Consider the following 16,804-nt stretch of genomic DNA (forward strand, 5'->3'; position numbering starts at 1 on the left):
ATAGCTATTGAGCTTTTTCAAGACATTCACCTTACAAACTATGTTTATACGATGGAATGCCTCTTTAAGGTTTCAGATATGACAATCCCCCACCACCCCCCCCCCCCTCTGTAACAGGCCAACATGTTAACATGAATTCATTGATTTATAAATTAAATAATTCAACAAACGTCTTCTAACTTCACACTATAACAACAGAATAACACTGAATGACATTCAACATCATTTGACCTTGACATATTTGTAATCTAGTGTAAACATATATATATATATATATATATATATATATATATATATATATATATATATATATATATATATATATATATATATATATATATATATATATATATATATATATATATATATATATATATATATATATATATATATATATATATATATATATATATATATATATATATATATATATATATATGTATATATATGTATATATATATATATATATATATATATATATATATATATATATATATATATATATATATATATATATCCCTGATTGTAATCCAGAGTGAACGCATCCCTTATTGTAATCTAGTGTAAACATATCCCTTATTGTATTCTAGGGTAGCCGTATTCCTTATTGTAATCTAGGGTAGACATATCTCTTATTGTAATCTAGTGTAAACATATCCCTTATTGTAATATAAGGTAGACATATCCCTAATTGTAATCTAGGGTAGACATATCCCTGATTGTAATCTAGGGTAGACATATCCCTTCTTGTAATCTAGGGTAGACGTATCCCTTCTTGTAATCTAAGGTAGACGTATCCCTGATTGTAATCTAGGGTAGACATATCCCTTATTGTAATCTAGGGTAGACGTATCCCTTATTGTAATCTACGTAGAAATATCCCTTTTTGTAGTCTAGTTTAAACATATCCTTTCTTGTAATCTAAGGTAGACATATCCCTTCTTGTAATCTAAGGTAGACATATCCCTTATTGTTATCTAGTGTAAACATATCCCTTATTGTAAAATATGGTAGACGTATCCCAGATTGTAATCTAGGGTAAACATATCCCTGATTGTAATCTAGGGTAGACGTATCCCTTATTGTAATCTAGGGTAGACGTATCCCTTCTTGTAAACTAGGGGAGACATATCCCTTCTTGTAATCTAGTGTAAACATATCCCTTATTGTAATCTAAGGTGGGCATATCCCTTATTGCAATCTAGGGTAGACATATCCCTTATTGTAATCTAGGGTAGACATATCCCTTATTGTAATCTAGGGTAGATATATCCCTTATTGTAATCTAGGGTCGATATATCCCTTATTGTAATCTAGGGTAGATATATCCCTTATTGTAATCTAGGGTAGACGTAGCCCTTATTGCAATCTAGGGTAGATTTATCCTTATTGTGCAATGCTGCTCTAGACTTACATTGTGATAGTTAGAGTAATCGTGCATTAGACTTTCGGTGTTAATCACCGTATGTTAGTATAAATTCGCTAACTAGGCGAGGATCATATCAATTGAAGTAGGGAGAATGACTTCATGCGACATATACTGAAGCCACACATCTAACTTGTGGCGCTTTGCTTGTACGGCCAGACAGTTACGGCGCGTAATACAAACACTACGTCTTTGACATAACTAAAGTGATAAAGTTGACATAAATCACTCGAAATGGTGATATCGTGTGCCGCATTTGGGTGCCAAAAATGTTACAGTGGTCTGTAGTTTCACAGGTAATTCTAAAGAAGCGATAGTAGAAGCAATTACATAGGAATCTAATTACTCTACTAGTGTCGTCTGCTCAGCTGATTTTGTTATTCACTGGACCCTTGATATAGTTAGCCTAGGCCCAAGACCGGCTACGGCTTTCCTTTCGGATGCGATCTGATGAAAGCCGAATGACTGTATCCCTAACGAAAGTTCCACATCAAGGGCGGCGGAACCGGGGGGGTGGGCACAGGGGGCACGTGCCCCCCACTTTTCCTCAGGTTAAAAATGTGCCCTTTTTCTACATAAAATTGCTGAATAAATAAAGAGTTTACAAAGCGAAACCCACGTCGAATGAAATATTTCGGGAAGTTTTAAATGTTTACTACCATAGGCGTAGGAACCCAATTTGATTGGGGGGGGGGGGGGGGCTGTAACGACTTGCCCGAAAAATAATACCAAACTTTTCGCGCGCCCCGCGCGCGTTCAACATGTTAAGGTGCATATCATATAGGCATGCGTCGATAAATACATCGCATGCCAGTAACATACAATCATTTGCCGTGTTATTACCCTTCCATATTGGTTATAATAATTGGGAAAGTCGTTACAATAATAATGATGATAATACTATCATTTAAACCATTGAAAAACACATAGCAAATTATTTTTCTTTCAGTAGGTGCCCGAAAAATTCTCAGCATATTGCCTGAATTTTCACAAAAAGTTTTGGTTGGGGGATGCAGCCCCCCCCCCCGCCTCCTACGCCTATGTTTACTACCACAAGGCTTCGTACATTCTAACAAGGTGCCCTTCGACGTTGGAGCCCCCCCCCCCCCCCCAGATTAAAGTGCTTCCACCGCCCTTGTTCCACATGCCAGAATAACATGGGATAACGGTTATGATATCCTGGGCTTACTACGACTTACTACGCTTACTACGATTTGCACTTTGTCACGTCCGGAACAGGTGTATGTCGTGATTGAGAGCTTGGTTGTCCGGTTAATCTGTAATGGTTTTAGTTATAATTTCTTCTTTAATATTGCAGGGTAACTTGCATGTTAACTTTCGCTCTGCAATGACACGTATTTGTATACAAACACAGTTGTTCTAGTTATTTGTAGATTTTATCAAGTTGCAGACTGGATGTAACATCTACCTTCTATACACGACATCCGTGTATGTGGCTTTTACTGCTTGGGTCTATCAAATCTGTGTCATATGCGGTATGACGTTTATATGACCAGAATGAAACTAATCAGTGCTGTTAGCTCCTGAATATGATTTTGTTATCTGGTTTTTATCTTGATGTCCCTTCAAAGCTGCACTAAAAATGTCTGAATCTTCATTATCCATCTTTGTAAAACCTGATAACTTAATACGTAATGGAACTGAATCATCTTATCTTCAATCTAAAATGATATCTAGTCATATATCGTAATAAGGATAATATCAACTAAATATGAAACAATTATATGATACCACTGGGTACACTTCTGAAGGTCTTTAATTTGTTTGTTTGTTGTGTAAACAGTGACTGTCATACAACGGTAGTAAAGTCCGTTATAAATTTAGTTTGTGGTACAGGCTAAGTAAATGTCAAGCGTATAGCAGCAGTTAACAAAGTCATTCTAGACATTAGCCTACTGAAAATCAACGACCAATGCTCAACAAGGCATCTTGTCAAGTGTTGCGGTCCTGTGTATGAAATGTTTCAGTGAGCTCTTGTTACAATGCTATGGAGAAAACTCTTTTCTACAAGAGTAGTCATATACACTGGGCAGCAACGAACTAATCTTGTACCATAATGGAGGGCAGGGGAGGAGCAGAGGGGTAGCTAGGGGAGGGGGATGGGCCCTCAAATAATTGTCCGACACCCCCAGTCATATACACTGGGCAACAACTGAACTGCGGTGAAAAACAGGTGTACTTTTACTCTCTCTCAATACGCAAATATAACGTTAATACAAAATCAAAAGATTTACTTATTCTGTACAGAGACTTACCTTGTACCATAACGGAGGGCAGAGGAGCAGAAGGGTAGCTACAGGAGGGCAATAGGCCCTCAAATATCTTTCTGCCACCCAATGAAAGAATCTAAACTGTAGTGATAGAGGTATACATTAAAGTATGAAACATTATTGTCTGGGTTTCATTGTGTCTGTTGGTGTTAGCTGTACCAGGTGGCAACATCCGCTCCGACTGTTATTACAAAGTACGCAATATAATATTGGAGGGTTGCTCAGAAGGAACATTGATCACAGAAAATTATGTTAACAAATTCTTGGTCGAATTTACTTGCTTACCCGGACTTTCAACTATTATTTTCGAAAACAAAAACGATTTTACATATTGACATTTTGTGGTTTCATTTCTGATATTTGATTTTGCTTACAGAACAATTTAGACTGATTTCGCAAACTTTCGACACTTGATAGAAATTGTAAAGTTGCTCATGAAGTTTTGACGTTTATCTAGAAATGTCGATCATCTGATTACCTCGTATTGTTGTACTGTTTCGCTAACAAAGGATCCAGCCGAATGACTCAGAAATATCTTAAAGTACAATCGCAGATGAGTGGAGCTGGTGTCCTCGACACTGAAGAATGTCTTCATCTAACAAGTGAACTAAGGAAGATGTGATAATGCACCCCCCCTTCCCCCTTCCCCCTTCCTTCCAGCCTCCCTCCCTTTGACACTCCAGGTATTCAGTCATTCGGTACAACGAATATCATCTTTAATTGGGTTATTACTAATTAACGTCTCATGAACACCTCCGTCTTCCGCGCACCCAATTCCATGATATTAAACTACTGCGTGTACAGGGCTATGCGCTGAATGTTAGGAAAGATAGAACAAACACCGTCTTTAACCATCACGCCCAACCCCAACCCCCCCCCCCCTCCGAACCCTAGTTATTCCACTATACTTGAAGACAACCCAGGTGACAATCATCTCCCATTTTAAGTGATATACAGCTATGATGTTAAAGAGCACGTGACATGTCTCCATGCAGTGGGTCACGTTTTTCATCGTATATCGAGTGAAATATAGGTTTACTTTTTACTATGGAAACTGTGTACAATTAGCGCATTGTATGTAAATACTTTAACAACATCAAACAAAAAGACAAGTCGTTCCAGACCTAAGGGAGGGGTGGTAGCTGTTAGTTAACATTTTAATATCACAAACTGTTCTCTGAGACATTTGGGAGCAAAACACTGTTACTTTTTAAGGAAAAGTCGCCTAGGAAAGAACCTGGGCACGAAAGCCATACTACCGAACGACTGATCCGCTCTCAACCCCAGTCCCCATGCATCGGGACCGTGACTGTGTGACAGTGGCGGAGATTTCTTGTCAGAAGTGGGGGGGGGGGGGTTGCAGGCCATTGATGAAATAAAAAGTCATAACTGCTGGCTCACTATCTAAGTGGAGCTTCACCATAAGTTGGCGCGAAGTGCACAAGAATTTTTTGGCAAACATTGCCTCCCAGATTGCAGTTAATGGCACTGCCCAGGCCTTGAAATGCTGCATTTAACCAGGGGGCGTATGTCGGATTTTCTAACCGGGGGGGGGGGGGGGGCTACTTACTATCTAAGCGGATCGCCACCATTGGTTGGCGCGCAGCGTACAAGCAAATTTCTGGTTTTGGTACCCCCAGATCACCGGAAATGGCACTTCTCGGGCTGACCAACCGTATGTACACTCTTGCCTGAGAACCAAGTTTTTTCCAAATACTTTTTTTCTCATCTATAACCTTTTTGAAGATTGTCACCAGTCACACATCATGTTCGACTTCATCACATATCCTGTGGATCATTGCTTTTGTAGGTGATTCTTCATCGCGGCCCACAATATCCGTCAGCCCCACTGTTCAGAATTTGAAAATTCACAATTCTCGTGAATGAATTCACTTCAAAACATACCCATAATGTTGCACAAAATATCATCTATGGACAACCGATATAGAAAAACCTCCTTCAAACCCTAACAGACGGGTCAAAATTGCACGAGTATGATGAAGAATGTTGGTTAGGGAATTTTCGAAAATTCAGACGGCTACTAAAAAATTTCGTTGAAGGAAATAAAAATATACCAGATATTTCCAAAACCGAACACTACACACATTGACAGTTTTGAGCATTGGCGCAGATCAGTCTTGGATAATGATGGGGACGCGTATCTATGACACTATCTAAGCGGAGCGCGACCATGGGTTCGCGCGTAGCGTAAGATTTTTTTGGGGCAAATATACCTCCCAGATCGCCGGAAATAACACTTCCCAGACCTAATGATGCTCCTAAACCTCCTTAAGTTTTAGATCTCATGCATGGCTTAAAATTTAGTTTGGAGAAATACATTGGTGTCTGCAGAAAGAAAATCAGGGGACAAATAATCCAAGTAGACTTTTGTATATACGATGGGTCTGGGGTCCTCTCCCGGAAAACAAATATAGACTGCCGCAAATGCGATTTCCGTCCTACATTTAACAACTGTGGATAAGATACAATTAAATGAGAACTGCTGCATGTCATTTGCACAATGCTGGATCAAACTGCGCCATAAGTTCAATACAGGGGAACTTGAAATGCAGCTATTGGTCAAGACAAATTGGTAGGGACACGGTATATCATGTCCCCACTACTGAAAAAGATGGTGAGGACGTGTCCCGCTGTCCTCACCAGGATCTGCGCCCATGGTTTGGAGGCTGTTTATCGTGGAACGCCATTTTCATGCTCACTGATATGATGTGATATCTGCTGTTTGCTCTACAAATTCGAATAATTTTGTCACTCTTCCTCTTTCTCTTCCCTTTTTCTTGCCGTATTTTCTACTCCATCCTTTTCTCCTTTTCTCTCTTTCTTCTTTTTCTTTTCCTTCCTTCACCTCGTTGAAATTGGCAAGTGTATACAGTTCCAAAGCTATTCAACAGCAACGAAACGTTATTTTGTGTATGTCTGATGTGGGGTGAAGTTAGCGCTATGAGCTACAAGTTCCAATGCTAGAAATAATGTGTGGGTCAATTCTAACTCGGGTTTCGGTCGTTAATTGTTGATGTAGCCTACCAGGTAAAAAGTTGAAATGACTTTAACAATTTCAAATTTAATAATTTGATTTATTATGCCATTTGGAGCACATAACATTACTGGCAAAAACTAGGGGGTTTGATTGTGTGGGCCAACCCCCCTCTTCAAAAAGTGGGGGTAAACCCCCCCCCCCCCAACCCCCCCCCCCAACCCCCCCCCCCCCCCCCTGTTTCTCCGTCGTCGTCATCGTCGGTTGTGCATCACCATTCCCCTCGAAAGGGAACAGATACTACCCATGATCTTATCCAAAGGCCGAGAAGCAAAACACTGTTTGGTGATAAAATGTACCGAGATACCATACTCATAGGTAGCGTGCATGGTTAAGATTTCAATTCTAACCAGTACTTTACATACGGACTAGTAGTACAACATCCGTACTTAGTTTAATAGTGTAAGCATACATGCAATGTACTAACAAAACAACAATATCACACACGTTTAAGTTCAGCTGGTGTCTAACAATGTATTATATTATATATAAAGCATTATTATACAAGTATAAATGAACAACGGAAAAATGACTGGGAATGATAAACAAAGAAAAAGAGGATTTCAAGTTTTAAACAGTAAACAATATAATCAGCATCTCATGAATAATCATCAACCATAAACATAAACATGAGAGAGTATTAATACGCCATTTTCAGTGAATTAGGTTTACAGTACCTTTCACGTTAATGTATGTAAAGGTGAACATGAATTTATGAATGGTTGGGTATACGTCATGGACAGAAACAAATCATACAGTCTCCGGCCCTATACACCATACAAAGTTCACTAATATATTGGTCACTCAGCCGCTTGAGGAATTCTTTAAAAGAAAAAGAAAACGTAATTACCTCGTTCTGCAGAGTAAAATTTGTTATTAATTAGGAAAAAAAGATTAAACCATAGCAGTACCATTTATGTCGGACACCACCAAGAAAACAAATTAAATCCTTTTATAAATCGAGTGATTGCTTCTGAAGGAAGGTCCATTACACCCTAGCAATCCCTACCTATAGACACCTTTTTAGGCTTGCTATTGTAAAGTGATGTGAGAAGTCATTTAAGTTTAAGGTTGGGACGATTGTTTTCTTCAATTTCCAGTCACCATTTTGACCCATTACATACACAGTAGGCAAATATGACGTCATTCGGTCAGACCACATAATATAGCTTGTATAGGCAAGCAATACTAACTAAGAAAATCTGTCGTAAACAATTGTCAACAATATAAGTACGGTTCATTATTATTATAATATAATATATTATATTATAATATATTAAGTAACGACAGTTAACGATAACCCTTGTGTATGGTATATTCTCTACAAACAATGGCAAGCCAAAGGGGGAGGGGTAGGGGAGGGGGGGAAGGGTGGTCGACCGCCCATCGTCCTTCACGGAATTGTTGTGGCGTTCAGCCGGTGCATAATTACACCACTGCTACAGTAATCCTTGTCTCTTTTTCAACCTTAAAAAATATGTATTAGCAAAGCCTTGCGCTTAGAACTACTTTTATGGATGACATTTATATTCTAAATACGCCTCAAAATGCACCAATTGACGTCTGAACTTTTATTGGGGTGGGGAGGGTGGTTGGACCCTAGACCCGCTACGTGATAGTCGGCTTGAATGACCACGGGGCATCATCCTCTCATTTATGAAATCTTTGGTTCGCATCTAGTCCTTTTTGGAATGGTTCAGGATCCTAACTTAATCCATCAATGGGCAAGTTTGAATATGCCCTCCACTTTTGAAATCCTATGCACGCACCTGTCTATGAGCCCTGCAGAGAGCTGTATTAAATGACTATCGGGCCATACAATTTAGTGTCTGTGTTGCTTCATACCTTGCAAGGAACTGTCACGGAATGAAGAGAAAGGGAGCTGTCACTGAGTTCTTTGGTATAACTTGATCTGTCATAATATATAATGAGTGTACATCATAATTGTAATTAATTAATCATAATCAGGGAGCTGTTACATATAGAGCTCCCTGCTATAATTTGGGAGCTGTCACTGAGAATAGCTCCCTGCTATAATTAGGAAGCTGTCACTGAGAATAGCTCCTTGCTATAATCAGGAAGCTGTCACTGAGAATAGCTCCCTGCTATAATAAGGAAGTTGTCCCTGGGAAGAGCTACCTGCTATCATTGAGGAGCTGTTATACATATAGAGCTCCCCGGTATAATTAGGGAGCTGTTACATATAGAGCTCCCTGCTATAATGAGGGAGCTGTCACTGAGAATAGCTCCCTGCTATAATGAGGGAGCTGTCACTGAGAATAGCTCCCTGCTATAATTAGGAAGCTGTCACTGAGAAGAGCTCCCTGCTATAATTAGGGAGCTGTCACTGAGAATAGCTCCCCGCTATAATGAGGGAGCTGTCACTGAGAATAGCTCCCTGCTATAATAAGGAAGTTGTCCCTGGGAAGAGCTACCTGCTATCATTGAGGAGCTGTTATACATATAGAGCTCCCCGGTATAATTAGGGAGCTGTTACATATAGAGCTCCCTGCTATAATGAGGGAGCTGTCACTGAGAATAGCTCCCTGCTATAATGAGGGAGCTGTCACTGAGAATAGCTCCCTGCTATAATTAGGAAGCTGTCACTGAGAAGAGCTCCCTGCTATAATTAGGGAGCTGTCACTGAGAATAGCTCCCCGCTATAATTAGGAAGCTGTTACTGAGAAGAGCTCCCTTCTATAATAAGGGAGTTGTCCCTGGGAAAAGCTACCTGCTATAATTGAGGAGCTGTTATACATATAGAGCTTCCTAGTATAATAAGGGAGCTGTTACATATAGAGATCTCTGCTAAAATTAGGGAGCTTACTTTGAGATTTCTCCCTGCTATAATTAGGGAGCTGTTGCATATTGAGCTCCGTACTGTAATTAGACATCTGTCTTCGAGAGAGAACCCTGTTATAATTAGGGAGCCCCCTCGTTATTATATGTAGTTTATGTGTTTGCATACGTATATGCATATAGGATCAAAGTATCAACATATAACTATATCAGTGATATAGTAAACTGTTTGTTATGTAAATGTCGAGTGACGGAAGGCTATATACATACTGTGAGTAGCGTGATATATATTCAAATTTTTATCGCCGTTACAAGTAAACATTACACGACGATTGCATATATGTTTGCATGGACTTAAGTGTGTTCTAACACTGCAGGTACACAGTAACTCAGAACAGTGCAAAATGAACGACTGCAACACATTTCATTTACGATACTTCCTCAGCGCTAACTAAGGCCTCAAATCTACAAGTCATTCAATTTCTTTGAAATGAGCGTATACAATGGAGATGGGAGACGTTGGGGAGGGGGGGGGGGGGTGTGAAAAGGTGAAAGATAGTTTCACTAATCTAGGCATGTCTTCGTATGCAAGCTTCATTTTCATCATGAGACTATATCCTCGCTGTTCGCGAGTCAGGAGAGGAATTAAAATAAATCGAGGCAGATAAAGGTGCTCATTTATACATTGTGTACCTCTGTGTCATGTTCAGACCAAGTCATGAAATATTACATATCATAACCAACACCTCAATCGTATCTAAGCACTTAATTATATAAATGTTATACTCCATTCTCTCATATCAAATCCGCCAACTTCTTGTCTAATTTCAAATTTCCTGGTGGACAAATATGGAACGCGAAAAGGGAAACCATATTTCGTTGTCTAAACTAAGTTTGTTGCTGTCTAAACTAAAGTTGTTGCTGCTGTTTTATCATGTTGTTGCTCAAACTTACGTTGTTGTCTAAACTTACGTTGTTGTCTAAACTTACGTTGTCTAAACTTTCGTTGCTGCCTAAACTTACGTTTTTGCCTAAACTTACGTTGCTGCCTAAACGTACGTTGTTGTCTAAACCTACGTTGCCGTCTGAAGTTGGTTCCGTTGTCTACTTACGTTATTGCCCAATCACGTGATATAAAAATATGGGCTATTCGCGCGAAATTCAACTTGCGCTGTATATACATACACGTGGTTAATTTGCTGACCAATTACGAAATAGTCAGTAAGATTGACATGTATCCCAACCCAATTACAAACCGGTAAACGCTCTCCACCATGCTACATACATGAGCTGACCCCGCCACTTTGCTCCTCTAGAAACTTCCCGTATATGCGAAGAACAAAGGCGGCCTTGTCCACGGGACTGTTTACCTAAACCCAGGCAGCAAGAACCAATTACCCCCTGCGTACAGTAATCATATGAAGCCCATATGGTAAAGCAATTGTTGAACAGCGCCGATGGCAACAACGTAAGCGCGAAAAGGGCAAACTGATTTCGTTGTCTAATCTAAGTTTGTTGTTGCCTAAACTAAAGTTGTTGCTGCTGTTTCACCATGCTGTTGCTCAAACTCAAGTCGATGTCTAAAATTCCGTTGTCTAAACTTACGTCGTTGTCTAAACTTACGTTAAACTTAGCAACGAAATAAGTTTGCCCTTTTCGCGTTCCATAGACAAATGCATTTAAATCCCCACTCCGTCCCCCGAACGCTACTAACCGATATAGTGGCGGGTGGTAACACCGGATTGTTAGCAGGCGCGTATCCAGGGAGGGGGCGTTGGGGGCGCGCGCCCCCCGGGTAAGAAAAGGAGGAGAGAAAAAAGGAGAAGAAAAGGAAAAAAGAGGGGAAAAAAGAGGAGGAGAAGAGGAAGGAAGGGAAAAGAAAAAGAAGAAAGATAGAAAAAGGAGAAAAAGAGGGAGTAGAAGAAAAACGCCAAGACACCGGGAAGAGAAAGAGGAACAGTGACATCATTACAGCGCTGATCCCTATTATATACACAGGGTAGCCAATGACGGATCAAGGATTATGGAAGGGGCGTTTGCCTCACCCTACCCCTTACACCGACAACTCCATTTTTGACGTTTCCATTTTTCCTCTCTCACTCATGATCTATATACTATATATGGTCTATCATAAGGCGTGTGTGTGTATATACGCCTTAAACAATTGTAGAATTGTGCTATGAAACCAACTGTGGCTGGTCTCGAACTCGACCGTGTCGTCGGGGAACATGACACATTTCGGGAAGGGGGCGACCGACCCCCCCCCCCCCCTTCAGCATATTTTTTTTATGATATCGCCAGTAATTTCAAAATAGAAAGTGCTTAGATGCAACTTACAAGACCTGGGAAGTGTCGTTTCCAGCGATCTGGGAGGCATTTTCGGCCAAAATTTACTTGAACGCTTCGCGCCAAACTTATGGTGGCGCTACGCTTAGATAATTTGCCTACAGGCTTCGCCCCTCCCTTGGCAAATTCCTCGCTACGCGCCTGTTCGAATTTGTAAAGCAACCGCAGCAGATATCACATCATATCAGTGAGCATGAAAATGGCGTTCCAGGATGAACAGCCTCAAAACTGTCCGACTTGCCCGAAAAAATAACCAAAAATTTTTGTGCGCTCTGCGCGCGTTCAACATGTTATGGTCAATATCATATAAACAAGCATCGGTTATTTACCCTACATCGCATACCATCGTGTACCGTACGGTCCGTGAAAGTTGCGCAGTTTACCGCGGGATGCTAATGTAAACAACGAAATGTCTTATGGTGATGGAGAAAAAGGCATGGAGGTCCAATTATGTCAAAACTCTCTTTTACATTAGAAATGGCGAATTAGGGGCTGCAGCCCCCCCCCCGCCTCCTACGCCTATGTGTGTAGTGTTCGGTTTCGGAAATATCTGCTATTTTTTTTATTTCCTTCAACCAAGTTTTATAATAGCCGTTATAAGAGGTTTTAACATGGGCGGCGATCCGTACTTCCGAGTGGGGGGATATGACCTTGTTGACTATCTAAGCATAGCGCCACAATGTATTGGCGCGAAGCGTACAAGAAAATTTTGGGATTTACAAACCCTCTAGATGGCTGGAAACGGCACTTCCCGAGGTTTCCAAGCGGCATATACCCAACTTTAAAATAGGGATATCATGTCCGAAATATCTCATAATCAGGATCCAAAATACTTTCTTTTTTTTTTAATTTCGGGTGTTATTTTTGGAAAATTGCCCCTGTCAATCTTGTTTCAGGCGCTACGTTAGAATGTTCGAGAACTCTTTGATATTATTCGATGAAGAAAATGGCCTCATGCAGGCTATTATAGGCCTATACACATGCAATACACAATTACACATAGTTACATTCCTAGGTACCGATTGCTAGGGCATCCAGGTGAAATGTGTATTTAGCATTACCGTGGTAACATGAGATTCTCAGCTGTTCGAGGTAACATGTACGTGTGTACAGGGGCGTCAATCCGATTTGAAACATGGGGGGGGGGGGACGGAATCGATTCGAGTATTCCGGCCGTAAGTACTATCTAAGCGGAGCGCCACCATCGGTTGGCGCGCAGCGTACAAGAAAATTTTTCTTTTGGCAGACCCCTCAGATTGCAGGAAACGGCACTTCCCGTGCATTATGGCAGAAAGCAACACCCCTAAAATTGATAAAAATTTCCGGAAATTTTTTATTTTGGGAAATATTCTCGAAGGAAGTGATCGCCATTTATTCCTAAGTTTACCAATTTCTCGTCTCCCAGAAGCGCCCAACATTTAAGATATCGAAACATTTTCGTGTTGGCTGATCCATGATCACCGCTCATCAAGGGCGGCGGAAGCACTTTTAATCTGGGGGGGGGGCACCGACATCAAAGGGCACTTTGCAGCAATTCGATTGGACTGATGCAGCCTTATATTTAGTACCCTTTACAACTCTTATTTGTGTACACACATCACTCCATCAACGCCCCCCCCCCCTCTCTCAAGGAAAATATGCATACTAGCACTGCAATATCCAATGTGCAAATTGGGAAACAAAGAACACGTTTTCTTTTGAGACAAAATGAGGCGAAATCGTGCTAATTGCTAATGTAGGAATCTTCTGAATTAGAGTTTATTTCTTGTTAATATCTTAACAAATTTGTTTCATTCGAAATAGTTTTGAGTTTGACCCACAGAAATTCACTAAGAGTCAGAGGCGTAGCCAGGAGTTGCAAAGTTGTATGCACGACTATCTGAGCGGAGCGCCACCATCGGTTGGCGCAGAGCGTAGTAGAAAATTTTTGGTTTTACAAACCCCTCAGATGGCCGGAAAAAGGCCCTTCCCGAGTGTTCATTCTGGTTCCTTGGCCTCTTGCTAACTTGAGACACCTCAATTTTTATGTAGAAAATGGGCACATTTTGAACCTGGGGAAAAGTGGGGGCACGTGCCCCCTGTGCCCCCCGGTTCCGACGCCCTTGCCGCCCATGCCCGTGAGAAGTGGTGACTGGGTGAAGAAATAGCCATGCCGTTTGACAACATGGGCAGAAAAAGTGAAAGTAGCGAAACCTAAGGTAAAACGCGCGTTAACGAAGTGATTATTTTCCAGGTTAAGTGAGACTGTATCAACCGCGAGCTTAGGACAAACATATTCAAAGGTAATGGCATTACTAATCCCGATATGTCGTCTTTGATGTGTGTGGAAAATCCGCAACGACCATCAAAGAGCAATTGAATATTTAGTCTACTTTTCGATTTCGAAAACACTTTTTTTTAAATTATGACAAAATTTTATGACACCTTTGATTTTTTGGGGGGCCTGTGCCCCCGGGCCCCAATGGGCACGACGCCACTGTCCCCAGGGCCTCAGATATAGGCCCATTGCAGGGGTGGGCAACCTTTTGAATGAATGGGCCAGATTTTAGGAGTGAAAGATTGACAGGGCCGCACCTAACCAACGGCCTGCTGCTGATTTCAAACCTTTGATTCCGAGGACGTTCAAGCAATAGGTGTGTGTATTCACAAAACCATAATGTCAATACAGTCCTGTTGATGATAATAGACCAACCTGACAGCATCATAAGTGCAGATAAATTCTAAGCAGCTAGCTCGTTTTTGGTGATGATGTAAAATAGATTGATTTTTTTCTTTTTCTTGAGACATCTCACGGGCCGCAAAAAAATCACTGGCGGGCCGCATGTGGCCCGCAGGTTGCCCACCCCTGGTCTATAGGAACGATGTCCCAAAATTTCCCCGGACATATAGGCGAAGGAAGCTATCCGCCGCGACTGCATGTGAGTTTCTCGACTTTCTGTCCTGGGAGTCATACCACAAAATGGTGCATTTCCTCATACGCCATTATTAATAATTTAAATAACTAACTAATAAGGCACAGCCCATATCCGAGTTCGTATAGCGAGCTTAGCGCAAATTTGGCGCCAGCATGTTAAACCAGGTTGCTAGGTCTACGAGAATACATTTACATGAAATTTGAAAACAAGGATAGCAAGACAAACAACTTTTATTATGTTTTCAGGACCTCACACATGCGCATGTATCGTTAGACTTAGAACAGGTCCCATGTGAGTGGTGGCTAAAGTGATGAAGGCATGAAAATAAATCAGTGGTTGTTCGTTGGAGTCCTCAAGCAAGTTACCTCGGTTGCTAGGTGGATTTGCATCTGGTTATCGGGTGAATTCTGGTCGGAGCGTACTATGTAACCACCATGTACCCAAGGACGTAGCTAAGGCCTGATGATTGGGGGGGGGGGGTGTAGTGGCTGAAAATCTGTTTTGAAGCCAGAAAATTCCAACTGCTGCTTTGTACCCCCCACCCTCCCGCTACTTGTCAACGATACGGTCAGTGTCAGTCAGAAAACCCAATCTTTCGCGACTGCACTTCTGTTATGAACTTGTTGCGATACATTTGTACCCACTGGCACTCATTTCAAAAACTTATTGCCCCCCCCCCCCACCCCAACCAAATATTTTTGTGAAATTCGGGCAATATGCTGATAGCTTTTTTTGATAATTTGCAATGTGTTTTTCAGTGGTTATACTGATATTATTATTACCCAACAATTATCACCAAGTCGGAAGGGTAATAAGACGGAAAATGATTGTATGCTATTTGCATGCGATGTAAAAACCGATGCATGCCTGTATGATATGCACATGAAAAATGCGAAAAATTTTGGTTATATTTTTCGGGCAAGTCGTTGCAACCCCCCCCCCCCCCCCTCACAAAACAAATTGGGCTCCTACGCCTATGACGGTAGTTCTATTAGGCATTTGTTTGTAGTATTCAAAATCATAAGAGGTTTTGTACGGTGGAGTATAAGAATCGCGAGAAACAATTTCCCAAAGTGGGAAGGAAAACGTAGTAAATATGACAGGTTAAAGGTCAATTTTGACCAAAATTAAAAAAAAAAATTACATGAAAAGGCCTAGATAAACTAGAGTGCGACAGTCGGAAATTCCGACTTTCGCACTCCAATGTTCCAACTAGCGTCAGTTTTACCATGGCTTGGGGGTGAGACACACCCACACCCCCTCTAACGACGTCCCTGTGCGGTGAATATGGAACACGATCACATGGTTCAGCCTCTGTTGAGTCATGGTGCTCCGTAGCCTTGTCTTCAAACGCCTCAAAGCACTAAAAGATCTCTCGGCTTCCGTCGAACTGGCGGAGGAGACGAGGAGCAACCGCAAGAGAGCTTCGACTTCACCAAACATAGCCCGTACCACTGGATTCATCAACTTGAATATTTGTCTATACCCTTCAACCGACGACGAATGGAACTGGCCTCGAAATAAAGGCAGACTCAGCTTAAGATTGTTGGAGAGCTCAGGGTACCAACTCACGAGATCTGGGTGGAATTCTCCATTCAGCAACATTGAGTGATATTCGAGGATATGAATCCTAAGATGTGTAAGCCGTAACCAAATAGAGCCACGACACTACTCTTTTTCCAAATGTGTGGGGGGGACATTTGATATTGTTTCCCCCATCCATCAAAATGTGGGGGGGGGACGTGTCCCCCCGTCCCCCCCTGGATTGACGCCCATGCGTATGTAGGCCTACTATAGGGCCTATATGAATCATCGAGGTAAATGAATCTGGAGGATTCATGTCAATTGGGCGCGCGCGTACCATGCATGGAGGGTCATGTGATGTGTTCCAGGGTGGTACTAATATATTACTCTCCCCATTACGCATGATGATTTCACCCAACTAGTACGTAAATGTGTATGCGTGCTTAGA

The 16,804-nt window shown here is 41.4% G+C and overlaps 2 protein-coding genes across 22 annotated transcripts in view; one reads left to right on the forward strand and one right to left on the reverse strand.

The window, feature by feature from the left end:
• Positions 1-16,804, reverse strand: part of LOC139970082 (uncharacterized) — an 892,672-nt gene that overhangs the window by 702,673 nt on the left and 173,195 nt on the right. The window lies entirely within an intron of this gene.
• The window catches only part of LOC139970035 (NLR family CARD domain-containing protein 4-like), a 545,770-nt gene that overhangs the window by 195,152 nt on the left and 333,814 nt on the right, over positions 1-16,804 (forward strand). The gene's annotated exons all lie outside the window — the stretch shown is intronic.

The sequence above is a fragment of the Apostichopus japonicus genome, chromosome 7 (assembly GCF_037975245.1).
Source record: "Apostichopus japonicus isolate 1M-3 chromosome 7, ASM3797524v1, whole genome shotgun sequence".
NCBI lineage: Eukaryota > Metazoa > Echinodermata > Holothuroidea > Aspidochirotida > Stichopodidae > Apostichopus > Apostichopus japonicus.